The sequence below is a fragment of the Lithobates pipiens genome, unplaced genomic scaffold, assembly GCF_037356315.1.
Source record: "Lithobates pipiens isolate NorthernLeopardFrog02 unplaced genomic scaffold, aLitPip1_a1.2 Scaffold_1, whole genome shotgun sequence".
NCBI lineage: Eukaryota > Metazoa > Chordata > Amphibia > Anura > Ranidae > Lithobates > Lithobates pipiens.
Window position 1 is genome coordinate 128,656,587 of NW_027507685.1, and position 19,919 is coordinate 128,676,505.

The 19,919-nt window shown below is 44.8% G+C and overlaps 1 protein-coding gene across 3 annotated transcripts in view; it reads right to left on the reverse strand.

Annotated features, from left to right (window-relative positions):
* SLC38A5 (solute carrier family 38 member 5) overlaps window positions 1-19,919 on the reverse strand; it is a 151,532-nt gene that overhangs the window by 59,101 nt on the left and 72,512 nt on the right. For all 3 annotated transcript variants that reach the window (XM_077476626.1, XM_077476634.1, XM_077476619.1), the window contains exon 2: window positions 836-922. The gene's annotated coding sequence lies outside the window, so the exon portion shown is untranslated. The remainder of the gene's footprint in view (window positions 1-835; window positions 923-19,919) is intronic.

Below are 19,919 nucleotides of genomic sequence, written 5' to 3' on the forward strand. Positions count from 1 at the left end.
CTCCCCCCCCCCCCATAGTTTGTAAATGCTATAACTTTTGTGCAAACCAAGCAACATACGCTTATTGGAATTTTCTTTTTTACCAAAAACATGTAGCAGGATATATATATTGACCTAAATTTTATGTTTTTTCTATTGGACTTGCTTTATAGCAGAAAGTAAAAAATAAATAAATAAATAAATAAATAATAATAAAAAAAAATTTAAATCAAAAATTGTCTTTGTTTATAGTGTCGCATGTCCACACAATTATCAGCTAAAGTAATGCAGTTCTGTATTGCAAAAAATGTTCTGGTCTTGGGGGGGCTTCAAGAGGTCAAGTGGTTAAGAGAGGAGCCAAAAAGCCCAAATAACTTAAAAAAAAAAAAAAAAAACCTCATGTACTGTTCGAGTGCAGGGTATGGATCATAGGGCAACATAGTGCACAAGTGTGAACAGGGACAGTCAAGCCCCATACACACTATCAGTTTTTCCTTCAGGTTTACCAAAACCATGTAGTGCAAGGGCCTTCCTGATTGCATACAAATTGAAATTCCTAAGGTCTGACCTCATATTATATGGTTTTGGTAAATCTGAAGGAAAAAAAAAAAAAAACTCAGCAGAAAAACTGTGTATGGGGCTTAAGAAAGAAGGGCATTCTACATGCTGAACATAGTCAGGCTCACGTGTGAATGGGGGGCTGAGGTGCTGCTTTAGCCCCTATAAAAAAGAATGGCATTTAGCCATACCCACCAGTTTGAAGACGGGGTGGGGATGGGTGGAGGGCTAAGCAAAGTCCTCTTTGACAAGGTTGCTTATATCAAACTGTTCATATAAATTAAAGCAAGTAAATCACCTGAGGTGTTTGGCGGGATGGAAAATAGCGAGTAGAGTAGAGTTGTTAATATTCTCTACAGCGGCTGAAGATTTTGTCCATCCTAACCTGCAAGACACAAAAACACCAAGTCATTGAGTCAGTCATTAGCACTTCACCTCCACAATTCTCACATTAGACATCTGAATGTTGCATACACATAGCAGGCTGAATGTCACATGTACACCATTCTCCGACGCTCTACATCACGCACTTATTAGATTTCATGGTATGCAATGTTCAAGCTGTCATGGAGGGCAGCATTGTGGTCACATGATTCGCCTCCTATTCCCAGTGCCAATTTGAACTTTTTAGCTGATTTTGACCGATTCTTCTCCAGGGATAAACGCTCTTACTACACAGCTGTAAAAAATGTATTATTGTGGGGAGACATGTTCCAAGGCAGAGTCAACGTCTTGTCCAAGCTCAAAACCACTATTCTGCCAACTGACACTATTAAAAAAGGAAACCAGAACATGAGACAACGGTTGTCATTTCTGACCTTCTTATGAAAATGTTCGCTGCCGACCACTGGAACAAGGATGCAGCTTGTAGAGTCACAAAAAATCCCAGGTCTGCATACGTGTTCTAGGCCAATGACTCAAAACACTGAAGCCTTTGGATTAGCAGCTAGTTTTTTTTTTTTCCAAAAGAAGAGTTCAGCAATTTCAGTTTAACTAATAATCTGCTATAGTATCCTATAGTGAGGATTGTAGCCGTATTAGTACATCTGCAACAGAAACTACTGAGTACTGTCCCTGGTACCATCTCATTTGTGCCAACATCCAATTTTGTAGGACAAGCTTTTGAGGTGTGTGCCCTTCTACTAATTGGGCCTTACAAAAGGAGACATACCCTGAAGGCAACATGAGGCAAAAAGGAAGTTCTGGACAGCCGCACTCCGGAATATAGCCTTTATTTGTAAAAAGTCCAACAGATACAAGCCACAGCAAAAAAATAAAAAAGGAGGACAAGCGAGCTAGCTCCAGTTCCAGTTCCGAGGAGAGTTGTAGATCCCCATTTCCACCCGGAGCCATCCCCTTCCCATACCCCGAAAGCAAGTTCTAAAAAAATTGGATGTTAGGCTCCATTCATACCTGAACGTATCAATTTAACTGTGTTTTTCTGGCATTTTTTTTTAAAGCATTTTAGAAGTTATTAATATTATTATACAGGATTTATATAGTGCCAACAATTTAGTGCAGTGCTTTACAACTGGAGGGTAGACAGTACAAATACAATACTTTAATACAGTAGGAATCAGAGGACCCTGCTCCTTAGAGCTTACAATCTAAGCGGGAAGCTCAAAAGATACAAGAAGTAATAAACAGTGGTGGATGTGCTGATGGACAAAATAAATGTACAGTTGTTAGGTGTGGGCCAGATAGGCTTCTCTGAAGAGATGAGTTTTCAGGGATCATCTGAAAGTGGACAAAAGTAGGAGAACGTCTGATGCCACGTAGACACGATCGGAATTTCAGCCAGCAAAAGACCGAGGAGAGCTTTTCATCGGAAAATGCGACCGTGTGTATGCTCCATCGGAATTTAGCTGTCCGAATTCCCGCCAGCAAAAATTTGAGAGCATGTTCTCAATTTTTCCGATGGAAAAACTTTCTATGGGAAATTCTGATCGTGTGTATGCAATTCCAATGCGCAAAAACTCATACATGCTCAGATTCAACTATGAGATGGAAGCTATTGGCTAATAGGTATTGAACTTCCTTTTTCTAGTCCCGTCATACGTGTTGGACGTCACCGCGTTCTTGCCGGTCGGAATTTGGTGTGACCGTGTGTAGGCACGGCAGTTTGAGTGGAACTCTGTTGGGAAAACCATCAGAGCTTTTTCCAACGAGAATTCCGATCGTGTGTACGCAGCATGACAGATTGGGATAGATCAACAAACCTAATATCTTTAAAAGCGCCCTAAGGCTCCAGTGTTATAAAGAATGCATCTTGAATCACGTTTTGCTACGTTTTACATGTGTTATGTAATTTTGTGTTGTGGTTTTAAAGGAGTTTTTTTTTTTTTGCTTTTTTTTTAATCATGGATATTAAAATGCAAGCAGAAACTTACCAAAATGGACTAAAATAAATATTAAAACCCAAAAGCAAACATATTGAAGCTTATCAATTTTTTATTTTATTTTTTTATTCTTTTTATTAGATTTTGGTGTAGTTCAACATACAACACAACAAAACCATCCAGTTTCAGGCACTAAGCCCATGCAGGGGCGCAAAGGCAGAAACGTTAGAATATAATACACAGAGGCCTTGAGGACTGTAAAAACAGAACAAAAAGAAACAAACACACACGTGGAAGGCTCCGCTAGCCATTTGGCCCAGACTCTGTCATACTTCCTTGGGCAACCTCCATGAGCATAAGTGTCTTTGTAATAGGAGAGTGCATTATTAACCAGCGGTTTCCAGAAAGATGTGGGAAGGGGCCTGTTTTCTAGCATAGCGTAATAGCTTTCCTGGCATAAAATGTGAGACCAATCTGTGTTCTCTCTGCCACTTTGGGAGCCAGATCCTCCAGCAGACCTAGCTGGCAAACCCATAGGGAGGGGGAAAATGGTGATGTTGGTCACCAATTGAATAACAGAGAACCTGTGTCCAATATAACATTATTCCTTGACAGGCCCAAAATATGTGGATAAAGTCTCCCTGAAGACAGCCACAACACCAGCATGCTGAAGAAAGGGCGGGTCTCATTTTATGCAAATTATAGTGGGTGCGATAGGCCCTATGTACCAGCCTAAACTGAATAAGGCAATCTCATAGTGAAACAAGAATCTTGAATGGTTAATTCCGTATGTCTTCCCAGTCCTCAGAATCCAACTCAGGAGCATCAATGGATCAACGCTTACGAAGCACCGATGGCTCCGGAGTGGATACCCTGAGGAGATGCGCATAGAGAATGGAGGTAGGTTTCGCTGAGCATTCATAGCATAGGATTCTTTGCAGATCCGAAAACACCATCTGAGCTCCCCCAGAGGAATTGACTTCTGAAAGCATGAGACAACTGAAGGTAACAAAAAAGGTATTGTGATTAGAGGTCGACCGATATATCGGCTGATATTTGGCGTTTTTTAATTAATCGGCATCATTCAGCGTGACTTGCAAATGCCTTCAGTAATAGAAGTCAATGCAAGTTACCTGAAGACAGCAGTGAAGCAACTTGTCTCCTCTCTGGGCAGTCTGCCAAGAAAAGATCAAATAGATACAATGTTTACACTTCTGAATGAATTCAACTCAGGGTGTAGAAGTTCTCAGTTTAACTATTTAAAGACTAAATCTTTTTTGACACTTGATGCTTACAAATAAAAATCCTGTATTTTCTGCTAGAAATTCACTTAGAACCCCCAACTTTATATTATATATATATATATATATATATATATTTTTTTTTTTTTTTTAGCAGAGATCCTAGGGAATAAAATAGCGGTTGTTGCAATATTTTATGTCACACGGTATTTGGGCAGGTCTTTCAAACGCAATATTTTGGGAAAAAATACACAGATTTAAAAAAAATAAAAACTAAAAAAACAGTAGTTAGCCCATTTTTTTTTTCACCCAAAAGTTTTGATTACCTGTTTTTGTGTAATTTAATATTAAAAATTTTTTTTTATCTAAATTATACATAAAAGTGAACTGATTGGATGTTTGTTTTGTTTAATAAATGTTTAAATGTAAGAAATTTTCTGTATCACTTAAAGTGGTTCTGCACCTAAAAAAAAAATATTAAAAGCCAGCAGCTACTAATATTGCAGCTGCTGACTTAATAAAATCACACTTACCTGTCCCAGGGTCCAGCGATGTCGGCGGCAGATGACGAGCGATCGCTCGTCTCGCTGCTGCCCCCGCCGCCATCCTCTGTCAGGGAATCGGGAAGTGAAGCATTACGGCTTCACTGCCCGGTTCCCTACTGCGCATGTCGCTCTGCGCGTCTCTTCTGGTTCCCCGCTGTGTCCGGGGAACTGTGCGTTTCCCAGAACACAACGGGGGGGGGGGGGGGAGGGGCGTCTGCGGGGGTCTGCCCGGAAGTGGGTGCAGATACCTGGATTATCCAGGTAACTGCACCCCCCTCCCCCCTGATTGTGGATCAGTGCCGATTGTGGGGGGGGGAGGGATCAGATTAGTGGAACTTCCCTTTTAGGGTGAAGAACCGCTTTAAGGCCGCTTTCACACTGGAGCGGGCAGGCGTTGATGGTAAAATGCTGCCAGTTTTAGCGGCTCTTTACCATCATTTTAGCGGCGCTATTCGGCTGCTAACGGGGCATTTATAATCCAGCTAGCGGCCGAGGAAGGGGATAAATGTGCCCGTGAATCGCCGCTGCCAAATCGCATTGCAGGTGCTTTGGCAGCAGTGCCCATTCATTTCAATGGGCAGGAGTGGTGGAGGAGCGGTATACACCACTCCAAAGATGCCGCTTGCAGGACTTTTTTTTTTTTTTTTTTTAACGTCCTGCAAGCGCATCTCCTCAGTGTGAAAGCACTTGGGGCTTCCACACAGACTGCCGGGGAGCCGTTTTGCAGGCACTTTACAGGTGCTATTTTTTGCCCAAAAGCGCCTGAAATAACGCCCCAGTGTGAAAAGGTGTCTAACTGTTAGATTTTATGAGATGAAAGGGAGGGGGGGGGGGGGGGGGGGGGGAAGGCATCATACATCGGCCGTGGCGATTTCTAAATATCGGTATCGGGCAGAGAAAAACCCATATCGGTCAACCTCTAATTGTGATTAGAAACAAAATAATCAAAAGGGTGAATGGAGAGGTCTGATGTGACCTCTTTCACTAGCTTGACATTAAATTTGGTCCATGCCATAGGCTTGGCGAGTTTAAAGATATGAGGTAGTGTGGGGTTATTCCATAGAGGGATATTAGGGGAAAACTATGGTTTGTGGATACCACTCGCAGGAAAGTCCTGCCTTTCAGGCCTTAAGCATGGAGGGCGTTAAATCTTAAAGAGGGATTCCACCTACAAAAAAAATATTAAAAGCCAGCAGCTATAAATACTACAGCTGCTGACTTTTAATAAATGGACACTCACCTGTCCCGGGGTCCAGCGATGCCGGCAGCCGAGGCCGATCGATCGCTCGGCTCTCGGCTGCTGCCGCCACCATTCTAGGTGAGGGAATCAGGAAGTGAAGCGAATCGGCTTCACTTCCCGGTTCCCTACTGCGCATGCGCGAGTCGCGCAGCGCAATAGGAATTGTCCGCGCTGCCTCTGGGACCCGTGTGTGTCCCAGCAGGCAGCGCGGCAGGACAGGAAGAGGCATAGAGTCTATGCCCAGAAGTGGGTGTAAATACCTGTCTTTGACAGGTATCTCCACCCCCTCCCCCCTGAAAGGTGCCAATTGTGACACCGGAGGGGGGGAGGGTTCCGATCAGCGGAAGTTCCACTTTAGGGTGGAACCCCGCTTTAAGGAGCTCTGGGACCTCAGAATCTAGAATCGTGGATGGGTTGAAAAGATCCAGATTTAGCCACCAGACAAAAGTGACCAACAATATTTGTGGCAATCCAGTAATGCTAGACCACCTTGAGAGGTGGGTTGCATCAATGTGGGCAAATTAAAATGAGGAGGGTGTGGACCCCGAAGAAAGAAGACAGACTATGCATCTGCGTGAAAAAGGATTTGGGAATCCATTGCGGGGAATTCTGAAACAAGTAATTACATTTGGGAAGCATTTTTATTTTCAGGTTAACACACCCTAGAAGGAACAGGGGGAGGTTCTCCCATGCTTTCAATTCAGCCTTTACAGTTTGCACCACAGGAGTCAGATTCTGAGGAATATAGCTTGTAATGCCTCGTGCAACTTTCACCCCAAGATAGGCAAGTTCATCTACCCATTGCAGATGTAAATCTGGTGAAGAACCAGTCACTACTAAAAAGGAAATCAAGACCTGCAGCACGCCCTGTAGAGAGTGACTGGCATCCTTAAGAAAAGGGCCAAGGAAGACGACAGCCCTGCCGAGTACTCCGAAAGCAAATGGAATGAAGATGACAGGAGACTCCCTAAACAAATGGCCGCTGTTGGAGAAATAAAATTACCTGCAGCCACTTCATGAAAACCAGGGGGAACCCCATTCTCCGAAGGGCCTCTCACAGGAAAGGCCACTCCACAGTAGAGCTGCAACTAACGATTAATTTGTCTGTCGACTAATCTATCGATTATTTTTTCGATTAGTCAACGACGATCCGATTATTTTTATTTTTTAATGAATCTAGTGTTTTTTTTTTTTTGATTAGCTAATTAATCCTTTGGATAACCTTGAGAGTATTGTATTGCAGAGTATTGGCCGGCAGTGTATTGGCCGGCAGAGTATTGGCCGGCAGAGTATTGGCCGGCAGAGTATTGGCCGGCAGAGTATTGGCCGGCAGAGTATTGGCCGGCAGAGTATTGGCCGGCAGAGTATTGGCCGGCAGAGTATTGGCCGGCAGAGTATTGGCCGGCAGAGTATTGGCCGGCAGAGTATTGGCCGGCAGAGTATTGGCCGGCAGTGTATTGTACTGCATTGGTTGGCAAAGTATTGTATTGCAGAGTACTGCATTGGCTGGCAGAGTATTGTATTGTAGAGTATTGCATTGGCTGGCAGAGTATAGTATTGCAGAGTATTGCATTGGCTGGCAGAGTATAGCATTGCAGAGTATTGCATTAGCGGGCAGAGTATTGGTGGGCAGAGTATTGGCGGGCAGTGTATTGCATTTGCTGGCAGAGTATTGTATTGCAGAGTATTGCATTGGCTGGCAGAGGATTGTATTGGCTGGCAGAGTATTGTATTGCAGAGTATTGCATTGGCGGGCAGAGTATTGGCGGGCAGAGTATTGCATTGTATTGCATTGGCTGGCAGAGTATCGGGCTGGCAGAGTATTGGCAGGGTATGGAGGGATGGCTGCTTCCATCCGACCTCTCCCCTCCACTGCACAGATCAGTACAGAGAGGGGAGAGAGAAACCGGCGTCATGTCATGACGCCGGTTTGTTTACAAGTGATCGCTCCATCGGAGCGATCACATTGTAAACGCCTGGGTGTAGAAAGATGGCCGCCGCTTCGGAGCTAGGCCGAAGCCGCTGCCTCTCCTAAGGCCGAGACCGCGGAGTGCTCCGCGGATCGTGGCATGTGCGCTCAGATCACGAATCGGTGGCGATCCGTTGCACCCCTAGGGACGGCGGCACGGAGGGGGGAGAAGAGAGGGAGACGGCGGCACGGAGGGGGAGAAGAGGGGGGGCGGCCCGGAGGGCAGTGGCAGATACTAAGCACTGCCCCCACTGTGACGCATCGACGCCCTGCACGCACGTCAACGTATTTTCTTAGTCGACGCGTCGTGACAGCTCTACTCCACAGTATCAAACACTTTCTCAATATCTAGAGAGGCAATAACTCTGGTGCCCTGGTTATCGTGTTTGGTATGAACATTGGTGAACAATCTGCACAGATTGATATCTGTATATTTATGGGCCATAAATCCGGTTTGGTCGATGGAGGGCAATATAGGCTTTAGCCTGTTAGGAGATTGGTTAAGATCATTGTTAAGAAGTGCAAAAGGCCTACAGAAAGCACACAGTTTAGGTCTTTAGGGGATTTATAAATAAGAATGTGGGAGGAGAGGGCACTTTCAGTTATACAATATGTGTACAGGGAGGCAAGTAGGAGGGGCCAGCAGTTCATTGTGAGCTTTATAGAACTTTGTGGGAAGGCCATCAGGACCCAAAGAATTCCCCCCCCCCCCCCCCCCCGAAAGGGTGTGAATTACTGACAAGACTTCCTCTGAGGTAATTGGGCACACCAGGTGTGACCGTTCCTCATCCGAAAGCCATAACAGAGCTACTGGGTCTAACAGGGAGGCTAAGGATTCTGGGCTAAAATCAGAGGGCAATGTAAAGTCATACAGCCATTGGTAGTAGCATTGGAATTCTTGTAGGAAACCTGTGGAGGAGATAGCCTCCCCTGTGGGAGAGGCTATCTGGGAGATTACCATGCAAGGGGTGTCGTACTGTGACATCAAGGCTACCCTTTTTATCTCCTGCTCAAAAAAAAACACTTTTTTTTAGCGTTATATAGATCTATATGTGTAATGCCCTCTTGGAGGCCTGCAGTAAATCAAAGTTAATGATCGAAGGGTCTAAGACATACTAGTCAGATTGGGTTTGAACCTCGGACTGTAAATGTACCCTTGAGGCCTGTTGGTTCAGTTTTACCGCCTTATTGTCCGATATGTAGTGGCCTCTAGTAAAAGCCTTGAAGGCATCCCAAACATTTTGGAGAGGACTCTGCATTAATGTCCCAGGATTCTTGCATGTAATTTGCTCAGAAACATCAGGGTTGCAAATCCAATGGGCGCCTAGACGCTACATGGAGCCACTATGTACTGAGTGGGAATGCAATTACAGCTAGCCTAGGATGACTATGTTTAGACAGCCCACTGGGTAGGTAGCTAGGTGACACCACATCTACCAACAGTATAGGATTAGCGAAAGCTAGATCAATTCTGGAAGAGGTTTTCTGGAAGAAAGTGAAATATAAATACCAGATGGGCAGTATGACAACACAGGTCTGCAATAAAGTAAAGTAAAAAACAAAACAAAAACCATGAACATATACAGAAATAAACATCCCAAGCACATAGTGCTATCCTGCTGGTGCCTGACACCCCCAAAAAACAAGGGGAGATCAGGCAGCGGCTTGTACCCAAAACTAGGGGAAGTCTATCCCTGACATACCAGCACATGCTTTAAAAAAAAAAAAAAAAAAAAGAGAAAGAAAGGAGGAGTGAAGAAATCGCCGGCGGACCCGATACCCAAAAATTTCAACAAAATTGCGCTCAACAGGGGAATGTGGGCATAGAAGAAATGGCCGCTTACCGCTGTATATCAGCTAATGACTATGAGCATGTAAAGTGTCCGATACGAATCTATCCAGCATTCTGATGCCTGTAATTTTTGGGATGTCCAAATAAAGAGGATTTTGATCTACAGTGGTGTGCAGCCATTTCTTCTAATTTAATTGTGTGTGGAGGCCAGCACCTGCTGGATCATTAGGCTTCCTTATCTCACCTGAAAAAAAAAAAAAAAAAAAAAGAAGTGGAAGTGTCCCCCGGCTCCCTGAGTGAGCCCAATGCAAGTCCAAAGTTTTTGGCAGGATTATGGTTGGGCCTCAGGGTAAGGTAGTGCATACCAAAACACAGAGAAACAGTCAAGTACCCAGCTGGGAAAATAATGCAATATGAAATGTATGAAGAAACTTACAGGAAAAACCGCCCATACATGCTTCCAATGTACTCAGGTTAGGGCGTCCAGCCACTGAGCAGAATCTACAGGATTCTCAAAGAACTTGATGGAATCAAGGTACTCCACGTGTAACTTACTGGGATACAGCATACTATAAATTAGCCCCTTTTTTCTGAGCCGCGTGCGGACATCCACAAAAGTGGCGATGCAGTGGAGATGCTGTAGCTCAGGCGAAAAATCCAACAAGTGTAGGGTAGTGTTTTCATAGCGGAGATCAGGACGATTCCTTGCTTCTGCCAGGATAAGGTCATAGGAGTTCAGGAACCGAACCAGGGACGGTCTAGGGGGGCACCCCGGTGGCCTGGGTCCAGTGGGCACCCTGTGAGCCCATTCCACAATGTAAGCAGGAGAGACTTGTTGCAGTTTGAGAAGCTGTTTAAAAAAGGATTCAGCAAAGGTCACTGAATAGGAGTCGTCCGGGGGCCCCACAAACCTTACATTATTCCGACAAAGCCTGTTCTCAGCATCCTCCAACTGGGTCATCAGGGTCTTAACTGTACGTGGAGCTCTGCCAGAGACTGAGCATTTGTGGCTGCAGTATCTTCAACTGTAGAGATTGAGGACTCCATCACTGACAAGCAGCCCAGAATTTTATCAAGATCTTGACGGATAAATTCCCACTCTATGGTCAGAGTGGCTATCTGGCTCATGAGTTGTGGCTAGAATCGCTGCTGTGGACTCAGAGGCTGGTGGAGCAGCTGAAGCCTCAGGCCGTTTGTCTGCCTCATGCTCCACATCCATGGAGGAGAGCGGCCAGAGATCTGTCTGGATAGAGCCAGATGCTGCAGAGCTTGGGAAATGGGGCAAGATGACCACCGCACATGTCCCTGGTGGGGAGCCTCGGGACATGGGTGGAGGTTATTTCCTATTCGAGCAACCTTTCGTAGGAATGGATGGCTCCAGGGGAATTCCCCGACCCAGCGGGAGTAATTTGCTGAGCAGGGTGGCCCGGATAGCTGCAGGATGACACAGGATTAGAGGATCAGGCAGAGGGAGCACTCACCGTGTCCTCTCACGAGTCCATCCAGCCATGCCCCAAAGCTTACAGATTCTTAGATGTGATGGCTGTATTTGTTTTTTTTGTTTTTTTTTAAGTCTGGTGATCCTGCCAATAAAGTTTTTCAACAGAAGAAGCTGTCCTACCGATGCAGCGGTTAGAGGGTGGAGACAAACTATTTACCACTGACAGGGATGCATACAACATTCAGCTTTTAATTATGCAAATCCTTTATTAAAAAAGAAAAAAAAACACACTGCTGTAATTGGTTAGGAAGTGTTAGCTGAAGTTTTTCTTCAATTTGTTAGTGTATTTAAATCTGCTAGTACATCAAACATTCTCCTCCCCGAGACGGACAAAGCTGCTGTGACAAGGTATCTCTGTTGCTCCTTTATTCAGAATGGAGGTGCTCCAGGTAAATACAGAGGTGGGGGGGGGGGGAACTATATAAAAAAAAAAAAAACACACGAATGCAGCCACCACATCCAATGATTGGTAAGCTGCAATATATATACAATTTTGAGTAAAAAAGTTTAATACCGATTTAATGCCCTCCATTTTATATTTCCTGGGCAGTATGGGAGAATTTTTTTAATAATGATTTGTTGGAGGGTTCCGCCTTTAGACACGGATATAAATGAGGCCAGTTGGTTTTATCTTATGGCTGTTGGAGGACTTATCTCTCTGCAACAGTTAAAAAATAAATAAATAAATCGTGGTGTGTTTTTGTAATCCCTTATTAGGCCTCATGCACACGAGACGCAGTTAAACGCGCGTTCAGATGCAGTTGGACAGTTTTTTCAACTGCACCTGAACTCATTCAATGTTATCCTATGTGTCCATGCACACAGTCTCGTTTTTTTGCGTTTATATGCAGTTGCGTTTAATCACGTTTTTCCAGAAGCAAAAAAATGCGTTCAGAGACAAAAATTTCTGCGTTTCAGACGCAAAACGGGGCTAAACGCGGCTAAACGCGGCTGAACGCGGCAACCGCGTTTAGCCGCGTTTGCGTTTATATGCGTTTTTAAAGGTGACCTTTTTTTTTACATTAAAAATCTCAAAAATGATTGCAAATGATGAAAAACCATTAGAAAAATATTTTAAACAATTGCAATTGCAAGTGGACAATCCACAACTTGTGGCAAGTGACGTGGCAAGTGGACAATCCACAACTTGTGGCAAGTGACATGGCAGGTGGCAAGTGATGTGGCAAGTGGACAATCCACAACTTGTGGCAAGTGACGTGGCAGGTGAAGTGGCAAGTGACGTGGAAAGTGGACAATAGACAACTTGTGGCAGGTGACGTGGCAAGTGACCTGGCAGGTGACGCGGCAAGTGACTTGGCAGGTGACGTGGCAAGTGGAAAATCAACAACTTGTGGCAGGTGACTGGCATGTGACGTGGCAAGTGGACAATCCATAACTTGTGGCAGGTGACGTGGCAAGTGACGTGGCAAGTGGACAATCCACTTGTGGCAGGTGACGTGGCAGGGGACGTGGCAAGGGACGTGGCAAGTGGACGATCCACAACTTGTGGCAGGTGATGTGGCTGGTGACGTGGCAAGTGGACAATCCACATCTTGTGTCAGGTGACGTGGCAGGTGACGTGGAAAGTGGTGTGGCAAGTGGACAATCCACAACTTGTGGCAGGTGATGTGGCTGGTGACGTGGTAAGTGGACAATCCACAACTTGTGGCAGATGGCATGGCAGGTGACGTGGAAAGTGGACAATCCACATCTTGTGGCAAGTGACGTGGCAAGTGGACAATCCACAACTTGTGGCAGGTTATGTGGCAAGTGATGTGGCAGGTGATGTGACAAGTGGACAATCCACATCTTGTGGCAAGTGACGTGGCAGGTGATGTGGCAAGTGGACAATCCACAACTTGTGGCAGGTGACGTGGCAGGTGATGTGGCAAGTGACGTGGCAGCTGACGTGGCAAGTGGACAATCCAAAACTTGTGGCAGGTGACGTGGCAAGTGACGTGGCAGGTGACGTGGCAAGTGATGTGGCAAGTGGACAATCCACAGCTTGTGGCAAGTGACGTGGCAAGTGGACAATCCACAACTTGTGGCAGGTGATGTGGCAGGTGACGTGGCAAGTGAACAATCCACAACTTGTGGCAGGTGACGTGGCAAGTGACGTGACAGGTGAAGTGGCAAGTGACGCGGCAAGTAGACAATCCACAACTTGTGGCAGGTGATGTGGCAAGTGACGTGGCAGGTGATGTGGCAAGTCACGTGGCAAGTGGACAATCCACAACTTGTGGCAGGTGATGTGGCTGGTGACGTGTCAAGTGGACAATCCACAGCTTGTGGCAGGTGGCATGGCAGATGACGTGGAAAGTGGACAATCCACATCTCGTGGCAAGTGACGTGGCAGCTGACGTGGCAAGTGACATGGCAAGTGGACAATCCAAAACTTGTGGCAGGTGACGTGGCAAGTGACGTGGCAGGTGACGTGGCAAGTGACGTGGCAAGTGGACAATCCACAACTTGTGGCAGGTGACGTGGCAGGTGACGTGGCAAGTGAACAATCCACAACTTGTGGCAGGTGATGTGGCAAGTGACGTGGCAGGTGATGTGGCAAGTGACGCGGCAAGTAGACAATCCACAACTTGTGGCAGGTGATGTGGCTGGTGACGTGGCAAGTGGACAATCCACAGCTTGTGGCAGGTGGCATGGCAGATGACGTGGAAAGTGGACAATCCACATCTCGTGGCAGGTGATGTGGCAAGTGACGTGGCAAGTGGACAATCCACAATTTGTGGCAGGTGACGTGGCAGGTGATGTGGCAAGTGGACAATCCCCAACTTGTGGCAAGTGACGTGGCAAGTGGACAATCCACAACTTGTGGCAGGTGCCGTGGCAAGTGACACGGCAAATGCAAGTGTACAACTGCTCTCTATGCTGCTGCTGCTCACTCTGATCAAAATAGCAGAAATAGTTAAAAAAAATGCTTTGAGAGCTTGGGGAGGGTCTACATGATGTTATCTTTATAAACGCGTCTAAACGCAAACGCGTCTAAACGCGTCTAAACGCGTCTAAACGCGACATGCAAACGCGGCAAAACGCGCGTTTCTAAACGCGCGTTTCAGCTTTTTTTTGACAGAGGTTTCATCTGCGTCTCGTGTGCATGAGGCCTTAGAGGAAGGAACAGTGTCTGGTCTCTGTTTGTTCTGTTATTTACTCAGCTACCTTATATATTCCATTCCCCTTCCACGTGCTTTCAGGCAGAGAGTTGGCTGTGCCAGGAATATTATTTCTTTATTGGAGACGGTGATATCCGATCACTGATACGTATGTTGGAGAGCTAAATTGTATCCATGGTCAAAACTTTTTTTTAGGTTTGGATTGAGCAGGAAATGGTTAAAACCCCTATCAAGCTTTTACTGCGTGCTGAAAAGAGCTCTCTGGTGACCATTGTCACTGAGACAAAGTGTCTGTAAATCTAAAAATTTGACAAATTGTCACCAAAACAGAAGCAATTTTCCAGAAGCAAAATTAAGAAAAATAAATGAATAAATCTTAATTACTTACAATAATAAAAAATTAAAAAGTACACAAATCCTATAAGCATTATATGCCATTGCAAATACACAGCTGCACTACCACAGAATCCCTGTAATATACGGTATAACTTCCCATACCAGAAACAATATCTGTATACGTTACGGTTTGTGCATAAGAATTCACAGAAAACATAAATTTTTTTGCAATGGTGGGCTGTATTTAGTGTGCAATGAATGAAGGTATTACTTGTGCATTTTTCTGTGAAGGCCACGTCACGGGTCAAAGTTCTAACATCCTTTTTTTGTATTATGATAGGTGCACTGGGCTGACTCACTACGAAAATGCTTTTCTTGTGTTGTGTAAAATTGTAGCTATACTGCATTTTTTTAAAACACAAGTCATCTATCAACATGGTACATGTCTTCAGCCAGTATTAACTAACACAGATCCATGAAGTTCAACGGACATGGTGTAAACAAGCCCTTACAAATGCCCTAAAGGTGGCAGGTCAAGGTAAATATAATTAGAGTTCACCAGTATGAATCACCATGCAATGGATCCGGTAATCAACTAAGTGAGGACGGGTGTAGTTGCTTGAAAGACAGGCCACCCAGAGGCCAAGTTAGGCTGGTTTCAAGCCCACGTCGTGCTTTGATTGCAGCTTTGCAGGGGTGAAACACCATGGCTCAAACTCCATCATACACTTGGACAGGTTCTAGAAAATCCTAGGCCCATGGTCGATACTTCTACATTAAGGTCTTGATTTCTGTGGTAGTTCAAAGTCCAGTCCCATCTGGGGGGCATAGAGTGATGACCCAGGTATACTGTGAGTGTGCATGGTGAACGTGCCTGGCCACTGCACTGATGAGCCCTCCATCTCCTGACCACCACTAGCTCCCAACCTCAGCCAGCTCCTAAGCTCCCTCAGGTGTTGGCAGCGTTCCTCACCTCCAAGAAGCACGTCATATCCCATAGCATTGTCACTTGTTATAACATACAGTACATTTGTAATGTAATGTAAATCTGTAATGAGGCACTACAGCAGCTTTAATGAACTTTACTGAACGTTCCATAGAGCATCTCACAAACATTCCATGGTATAGTGTACATTATTGTCCCAAACACTTGGTGACTTCCTTCCAGACTACATGGTGTAACTTCCAGTATTTGGTAAGTAATGTTTTTTAAAGTCCTGCTGGTTACAAATTAGGAAGAACTAGTTGTGGTGCTCACCTGAGGCAATAAAAAAAATATTTATTGTGTGGCATCTTCAGCATTAAGGATGAGCTGTTTGCATGATCCACATGCAGAGCCTGCCAGGAAGTTGGCGCAGCGCTGCGCTAATCACAGGCAGTGAGACATTGCCTGATTTCTGCAGCCGCGCATTGGGCAATGTCTCACTGCCTGTGATTAGCGCAGCGCTGCACCGACTTCCTGGCGGGCTCGGTACGTGGACCATGTGAACACGCCAGAGCTCATCCCTATTCAGCATCTAGGCCTTACAGGCTAGACATGTGTGATTCAATTCATCATTCAGATGTTTCCGAATCACAATAGTAACAAATGTAAACAAAGCCTCCGAAATAATGAAATTAAATTTACACGAAATTTGAATATAAAATGTAAATATATTGCAATTCTTATGCCACGTACACACGATTGGAATTTCGGCCCGCAAACGACCAATGAGATTTTTTCGCTGGAAAATGCAACTGTGTGGAAGCTCCATAGGTCTTTTGTTGGCCGAATTCCAGCCAGCAAAAGATTGAGAGCATGCTCTCAATTTTTCGGTCGGGAAAAGTTCCTATCCGAAAATGCGATAGTCTGTGGAAATTCCAACGTGTAAAATCCCTACGCATGCTTGGAAACAATTTGATGCACGCTCGAAAGCACTGAACTTAATTTTCTCAGCGCTAAGTAGTGTTGTACGTCACCGCATTGATGGTCGTAATTTCACCGAACTTTACCGTGACTGTGTGTATGCAAGGGAAACTTGAGCGGAAACCCGGCAGAAAAGCCGTCATATCTTTTTCCAATGAGAAATCCGATCGTGCGCACGCGGCATTAGATGTGAATAGTTTGTCAGCCGCATTTCAAAGCGAAGAAAATTTGAATGTCAATTCAAAAACAAATTAAATTAAACTTGACTAAACAAAAATTAGTTAATTTAAAAATTGAAAGGAAACAAAAACGTTTCATTCTCCACATGTCTATTACAGGCCTCTAGGCCTTGTAGTGTGTCTCTCCACTCCACCCCACCCCTCCCCCAGAAAGGAACGCTCCAACATTACTGCTTCTATACGACTGCTCGTTCTTTCCATCTCAGGCCTTAGACAGGCTCCTCCTCAGCCACATATAGCAATGGGGAAGGACACCCGAAGAACACTCGCCTTGTCAGACAGGGACTGTATTAAAGGGGTATCCCCCCCATGTTTGTGAAGGTGTGCGTGATCAGAGTTCACCGATATATGTCCCCATACAGCTCTGGAACATTGATAAATAGAATAGCAACTAATAGAAGGTGTTTGTAGTTCTTCATAATAAATCTCCTGGATTCTTGACTTGTCTATATGAGTGTTTATTAGTACCCTTGCAGTGAGCGTAGTGATTGTAATAGCCATAAATCTAAAATGTAGAGCTCTTCAATGTGGTACTGTCACATTATCAATCAGAAGACAATACAAAGCATTCAATCCTTGAAAAGTACAATACTTTGCAAATGTTTTAGGCATGTGTGAAAAAAAGGCTATAAAACAAAGCTTTCAGGAATAAAAATGATCATAGTTTATGTATTAAGAAAATGAGTAAAAAGGAAAAGAAAATGAACAGAAGAGAAATCCAAATCAATAATATTTGGTGTGACCGCCCTTTGTCTTCAGCCAGCTTCGATTCTTCTAGGTACACTTAGCCCTTGTACACACGGTCGGACATTGCGACAACAAAATCCGTCGGATTTTGTCCGACTAATTTTGTCCAAAACTGGTGTTGCATACACACGGTCGGACAAAGTTGTCGGAAAATCTGATCGTTCGTAACGTGATGACGTTATTTAGTTACAATGGGACTACGTTCAGGCTAGTAGCCAATAGCTTTGGTCTAGGAATTTGATCTGAGCATGCGTGGCACTTTGTCCGATGGGAATTCTCTACAAACGTTTGGACAAAGTCCGATCGGATCATGTTGCTGGAAAATTTTATAGCCCAGCTCTAAAAAACTTTGTCGGTCGGATATTAAGACGGAAAAAGTCTGATGGAGCCCACACACGGTCGGATTATCCGACAACACAGTCCGATCAGACATTTTTCCGTCGGAATGTCTGAGCGTGTGTACAAGGGCTTACACAAGTTTTTAAAGGAGCCTGGCAGGCAAGCTGTACCTGACCTCTTGAAGAACCACAGATCTTCTATGGACGTAGGCTGCCTCCGAGCCTTCTGTCTCTTCATGTAATCGCAGAAAGACTCTATGATATTGAGATCAGGGCTCTGTGAGGGCCAAACCATCCCTTCCAGGACTCCTTGTTCTTTACTTTGAAGATAGTTCTTAAAGGGCAAGTTCTCCTTTACAGAAAAATCTGTAAGGTGAACTTACACAGGATGCCCTTCTGGGCCCCCCCCCCCCCCAGTCCCACCAACCTGGAGTGTGGCAACCACCAGCACTGACACATTGGGTTATCGCCTCACCGGTCCGGGACTTAGAAATCCCCCGCAGCTTAATCTCCAAATCGTACCTCGTCAGGAGGTACATTTGGGAGCATTCTAATTGGTCAGCGCTGTCACCGCAGGCAAAAAGGAGAGAAATCCGCACGTGTCGCGGGGCGGGTTAAGTGTAAGTTCACTTTACAGATTTTCTGTAAAAAGGTGAACTTACACTTTAATGACATTGACTGTGTTTGGGGCTGTTGTCTTGCTGTAAATTACTTTTGAAACCAGTCACAGTCCTCTCTGATGGTATAGCATGATGTGTAAGTATCTGTCTGTATTTCTTAGCATTGAGGATACCATTGATCCTGACCAAATCTCCAACTCTATTTGCTGAAACGCAACCCCCAAACTTGCAAGGTACCTCAGCCGTTGCCTGCAGACACTCCTTATTGTACTGCTCTCCAGCGAACAAATGGCCTCCTGCTACAGCCAAAAATGTCACATTTTGACTGATCAGGGACAGCACCTGCTGCCATTTTTCAGACCCCAGTTCCTACGCATTTGTGTATAGTTGAATTGCTTGGCCTTGTTTCCACATCGGAGTATGGCTTTTTGGCCACAATTCTTCCATGAAGTCCACGTCTGGCCAGAGTTCTCCAAACAGTAGATGTACCTGTGTGCCACTAGTTTGCACCAGTTCTGTGCTGATGTCACTGCTGGACATCTTCTGATGTTGAAGTGAAGTAAGCATGATGTGTTGCCCAATAACTGGTGTCCTCAATGTCAAGAAATACAGCCAGATACTTTTCCATCATGCCATACCATCAGGGAGGTGTGTGATTGGCCCCAGATGTATTCTGCAGCAGGACAATGAGCTCAAACAAACATACAGCCAAAGGCATTAACTATTTTCAGTGTAAAGAACAAGGAATCCTGGAAGTGATAGTTTGGCCCCCACAGAGCCCCGATTTCAACATCATAGTCTGTCTGGGATTACAAGAAGAGGCAGAAGGATTTGAGGCAGCCTACATCCATAGAAGATCTGTGGTTAGTTCTCCAGAATGTCTGGAACAACCTACCTGCCAAGTTCCTTAAAAAAAAACTGTGTGCAAGGGTGTCTAGAAGACCTGATCCAGGTTTGAAGCCAAAGAGAAATCACACCAAATATCGATTTGACTTTGATTTTTCATCTGTCGCCTCACTTTGCATTTTGTAAACTGTACATATGGTCACTTGGATAGAAACCAAAGCAAATCAGTGATCGAATACAAAATCCCATGCATCAGTCCACAGCATAAACAGGGAGTCTCATGAAGGGTACAGATCACTAATTCCTGTGATATCAGAATTCTTCATAAACAGAGTGCAGCAAACAGAAAATTGCAGGCGCACCTTCCAAGCTCCAAGAATGGTATCAATGTATCTTCGCATTCCCTTATTGACAAAGAGCTCTCAGACTTAACTAAAAGAATATTGTAAAACACGGGGTGTCAAAACCAGCACTGCACACCTAAAGTCAACTCGAGATCACTTCAGTATTGATTAAATATGTGTGCCCAACTCCAGGAAGAATTATAAAGAAAGATCACAATGTATTTTTGTTAATCCTTACTCTCTGTAACATTGTG